At 35.1% G+C, this 5,505-nt stretch overlaps 1 protein-coding gene across 1 annotated transcript in view; it reads right to left on the bottom strand.

Moving 5' to 3' along the window:
- Positions 1-779: 779 nt before the first annotated feature.
- Positions 780-5,505, bottom strand: part of LOC106051510 (uncharacterized) — a 14,665-nt gene continuing 9,939 nt past the window's right edge. The window contains exon 6 of the mRNA XM_056017980.1: positions 780-1,620. The gene's annotated coding sequence lies outside the window, so the exon portion shown is untranslated. The remainder of the gene's footprint in view (positions 1,621-5,505) is intronic.

The following is a 5,505-nucleotide window of genomic DNA, read 5'->3' as shown; positions in this document are numbered from 1 at the left end:
TGTCAGATTTTGTCAATTATGGCGCACCTTCAATAAACTTAAATTACTAACTAAATGTGTAACAAATTATTCCTTCAGTCTTAGGATATATGTTCCATATTTAAACGTTTTTTTTCCATTAAGGTTTATATTTTTTTTTAATCAGATTTATATTTGTGTAATGTTGGTTACGCCTGTCAATAAACATTTTAAATAACTGTGTTTAAATTTCTAAAGGACATAAAGAAAATAATGTATATGTTAAGTTAAAGAATTCTCCCTTACAAAATGTCAAATGTGCTAGTATAGATATTTCGTTATGCTATGCTGGGTTTAGAGTTTAGACCAAACTCTCTTTATCCAAAAGCTGTTTTATAACAATGAATTCAAATTAGTTCACAGAAATCAACAGATTGTGCTATTATAGATGCTATTCTGTGTATGCTATGCTGGGTTTAGAGTTTAGATCAAACTCTCTTTATCCGAAAGCTGTTTTATAACAATGAATTCAAATTAGTTCACAGAAATCAACAGATTGTGCTAGTATAGATATTACACTTTGTATGCTATGCTGGGTTTAGAGTTTAGACCAAACTCTCTTTATCCAAAAGCTGTTTTATAATAAGGAATTCAAATTAGTTCACAGAAATAACAGATTGTGCTAGTATAGATGCTATTCTTTGTATGCTATGCTGGGTTTAGAGTTTAGATCAAACTCTCTTTATCCGAAAGCTGTTTTATAACAATGAATTCAAATTAGTTCACAGAAACCAACAGATTAAGAGCAAGTAAAACACCAGACGTGTAGGGGATTCGTTTAATATCACTTCAATATTTAATGTCATACTTATTTATTTTTTTAAATTGGCTTTGAACTAAAAAAAAAGGCAAAATTTAGACTAGCCTACTATGTGTCCTCGAGCATTGAGAAGAAAATATAAAATATAACTTTTGAGACATATCAAGTACGCTTCTAATCTTATAATATTTCTCTTATTTTCATCTCGGTAAAGGAAACACTTGAATCAAACCTACTTAACTTATACCAGATAACACCTTTGCCATGAACGGAACTTCCCCATTTACCGTTTAAGTTACAGCTATGGCATGGACTGTGGTACCACCAGGCTCCTGTGTATGACACTGCACAGTTAGAACTATGCTCGTCGTTATCTCTATCGAAAGTGCTAAAGAATGAGTTATTGTGCCTTGAAAAACTATCACCAGCATTTCCTGAATAGACTCCTATGTTTAATTTATATTTCTCTTTTTCACTCAATATTTTAAAACTTGAATATTGCGCGAAAAATGCCTTGTTCTCATATTTCAAATCAATTCTTAAATTATACTGCCCAGTAGATGTTAACATATAAATATTTTCATTTCCCAGATAAAATTCACCAATGTTGTAATCTCCAAAGCCGTCACGATACTCCTTCCAGCCTCTATAGAAATCTACATTTCCGTTGATTCTTCTCTGAAAGATGATCCATCCACCACCGTCTGTCTTGGTGTCACACATGACCTTTAACCCGGATGCTAAGGTTACGACCACTCGATCGTCTGTGCTGTTGACGTCACGACAAGACCTATGGTGAAGCTTGGTTATTAAAGATTTTATTTGTTTGATATCTGTCTTTCCTTAAGAGAAAAAGAAATTGTTTTATAAAAAATTTAGAAAAATAATGTTAGCACATACAGTTGATCCTAAATAGTCCGAAGGTTATTTGACTGGATTGGTATCGGATTATCGAGAACGTGTTTTTACCAAAGTCTAGCTATACTTCAAAGTTTTAGCCATATATGTCAAAACAATAATATTTAATAAGGCTTATCTTTGAGTGCAAACAATTATACACAATCACATTTGTGGTGCATAGTAATTAGATATTCTCTTACCTTTTGAGTCGGAAGAGCTAAGTATTTACAATTTACACGATTTCAACATGCTTAAAGAGCCACAGTCCGAAGATAACCTTCCAAATGCCACATTTTTCACCTGACTGTAGTAATGTAGAAGACTATCCCAGGCCTGGAATATAAGAGCCTCATCTTGCGGCATTTCTATGAAAGCTGCCCATTCTTTGTTGCGTTACATACACTTCTGGACCTCCAACACTTTTAACTTAATGTTCATTTTCTGTAAATTTTCAACTCCACAAAGTTTTAATTTTAAATTCGATCCATTGCATGTCTAGAGATGCAGTATTAGTTCCAAATGGCTTAATGTAGATTTCGTTGTGTTGACAGGACTTTGTATAAATGTTACAATCGTTTTGTTGGTTTTGAATTGCTTAAATATATCAGAAAACTCATCTTTATTTTTTCTTTATAACTGTGCTGGGGTAATTCATGTCAACAGTTCCACTGGTTTTATCGCAATATTGCTTTACAAATTGAAAAGAAAGTAATTGACCGCTCTGAATATCTTCAGCAAAAAGAATTAATTTTTCTTCAAAACCGATTTCTCTATCATAGGCTGGGTTTTCCATTCCTTGCAGTTTTAGATTCAGCTCATTTCATTTCACCATCATAAAGTAAAATGCAACCATTTGTCGTTCTCTAATTCAGGGTGATTGATGCCTTTCTCATTTAGAAATGTCTTTATTTCATTCAAGCAAAAGCAAAATGCTCCAACACCTTTACTTTGGAAAGCCATCACACTTTATTTGGAAGAAGGAGGTAGGAATACTAAGTCTCTATTTTGTTTAAGAATTCTTTAAACTGACGATTGTTAGAATGCTTTTGACAAGATAATGTTAAAAATATTTGTTACCAATTCATGATGGAAATGCTTAGACACAAAGCGCTTCTTGGTGTATTATTAAGTGAAACGTAAGAATTTCATGGTTTGTTTTGAGCCAAAGGATCATTGTTGCCCCATTACTTGTGGCCCTGTTGCTAATGAAACTATTTTATTTATATCGATTATATTGTCTTTAATGTATTTTTGCACGACATTAGCTGTATCTGACAACTGTCATGCGCGCGTGAGGTTTTCTTTGTATTTAAAATGTATGTTTTAGCGTATATGAAGTAGTTTATATTAGGTGCGTTTTGTTGTCTAGAATATTGTGTATGTGTGTGTTTACGTCATCCTTAGTTCCCGCAAGAGAGAGAGAGAGAGTTTCTGTTGTGAGCTGGGTAGCTGGTTTTGTTGGTTCCCTGTTGCAAAGGTACGTAAGTACATAGTTAATTAAGGAGGATGATCTTTCGGTACAGGGGTCGCTATTAAAAAGTTATTTGTTGTAGCGGCATCGCTAGATCTAGGTTTTCTTTTCGTCTCAGGTTGCTAGGCTGGGGGCTATGGGAAAGAGTGTCGCCTCTCCGCCCTTGGAGGCGTATCGTTAGCTATCGGTATTGGAGGTGTAGGGAGTTGATGTTCTGTAGGGCGCCGAGATGGAGTTTGCTTGTGGAAGGTGTGTTATTGCTATTGATTATTTATTAATGGACTGCTAACCACAATGATATTTATATACATGTTAATATTTTAATAATTTGCAATTACGTATTATTAACCCTTAAAACGCGTGTGGTACTTTAGCCTCTAAACATCAGCATTATAATTCCATTTTGTATGCACTCATTGTAAAGCAGCTCAGAACTTTAAGGGTTAAATATTGTTCAAGTTGACAATTGTTGTTTCATCAGTAACAGTTCCATTGGATAACGTTTATTCGTTGTTATACTGAGTTTGTGGTTCAAAATGCGAGTATTCCTTGTTCTCGGTTTACACTGTTCAGAAGCGGAAGCCCGGGCCCGTACATCATACCCTATATATCATACATCATAAGCCCGGAAAAACACCCTCCTGACAACAACAAGGGCAACTCGATCAGTGTCTTTATGTCGCAAGACTTATCTATATTAAGCGAATAGACAGAGGAAAGTTGATTGTCTTCCGCCTGCGAATATGTTACATTTCAAGACATGGGAGAGGGGTACGTTGAAAAGCAATTACAAGTGGCTAAGAGATACAATCGGTGCCTAATCCTCGTTATTGAATCATAATTTTTTTATTTTTTTTTTAATGATAAAATAAATAATATTCGCGAATTGAACTAATGAGCCGCAGCTTAACATCCAAATAGCCACATGTGACTCGCGAGCCGCAGGTTGCCGACCCCAGTATTAGACCAAGTAGTAAAATTGATTGATTTATAAATATACTAGCTGATTGTGACCCGCAACCTGCGTGTTGTTTGGGTATAATTGATTTATTCGAGTGGAATTTTTGAACGTTCTTTATCATTTTTTTTTATATTTTGCCCCAAAAAGAGTTTACCAGTTTGGCAGAAATCTTGATATAAAATTTAAAATACTTTGAAAGTGGAAATGTATGTATGTATGTTTCGTCCTTTAATAAAGATACATTTAGATTTCTTTGTTTATTTTAGGGTCTTCCGTTTCTGGGAAGGACATTAAACATGCACCACGGTCTATGCCATGATCAAACAAACATTTATACCAAGTTTTATCAAAATTGGTCAAACGGTTTTGATTTCTATGCGCAACATATATACACACACACACATACATTCATATATACATACATTCATACATACATACACACACACATGCATACATACATACATATATTTCTGTTTTCTCCCAATTGTTCATAATGTCATAAGGTCGTTCATTGCCATAAGGGAGTGTGAGTTTGATCCTGGTCCTATCCATCACCTACTTTGCATAGCAAGAAGCACAAGAAGTTTTGCGTGTCGAAACGCGTATGTTTAGCTAAGGCATACATTGTCAACGAAACGGCGCCGCGTCGGATTACCGAGAATGTCAGGTTAAAATGTGTAGGACTATTAAAGTATAACTGTATTTTTATCTATACATTTTTCTTAATATATAGCATCTTACAGAAACACAAACACATACACATAAGTCAATACTAGTCTGACCACAGTCAAAAACCCAAAAACATGGCTGTCCAGCTTTTTTTCACCACTTTCATTTATGTACGTGTGAAGCGGGGGAGAAGATGATATTTTGGAGAAATCACCCAGATACCTCTAGACCAGTGATGCCCAAAATATGGTCCGCGTGCCACATCCGGCCCTCGAAGAATGGTTCCATCCGAGCGCTAAAACGTCGTGACATTATGTAGAAAATAAAAAAAAAGTTGATTAAATATTTTTCCCTATGTTAAAAATCTTACATTTTCTCTGATGGATTGGTACCATTACCCTTAACATTTGTGCGTTTATAGAATCTAAAGTGAACGGATCTTTACTTTAGTTTTTCGAACATAATAATAAGCAGTTAAAATATTTGTTTTATAAAGAAACTGGTCGACCGGCGGCGTAGCATACGCCGCTATTTTGCAGGGCCGGCCTTAGGCCACTGCAACTTATGCGATCGCATTGGGTCCTGCACTTTCATAGAACCCGCACTTTCACAGGACCTGCGCTAATTCTAGGTGTATAAATTATTAAATTAAACCAAATTATAACTTAAAATAGATTTCCCGCGCCATCCTGTCGATTTACCAGGAGCTCCTGGAAATCTTCCGAA

Source organism: Biomphalaria glabrata, unplaced genomic scaffold (assembly GCF_947242115.1).
Source record: "Biomphalaria glabrata unplaced genomic scaffold, xgBioGlab47.1 scaffold_49, whole genome shotgun sequence".
Classification (NCBI taxonomy): Eukaryota; Metazoa; Mollusca; class Gastropoda; family Planorbidae; genus Biomphalaria; species Biomphalaria glabrata.
This window is presented reverse-complemented; position numbering and strand designations above follow the sequence as displayed.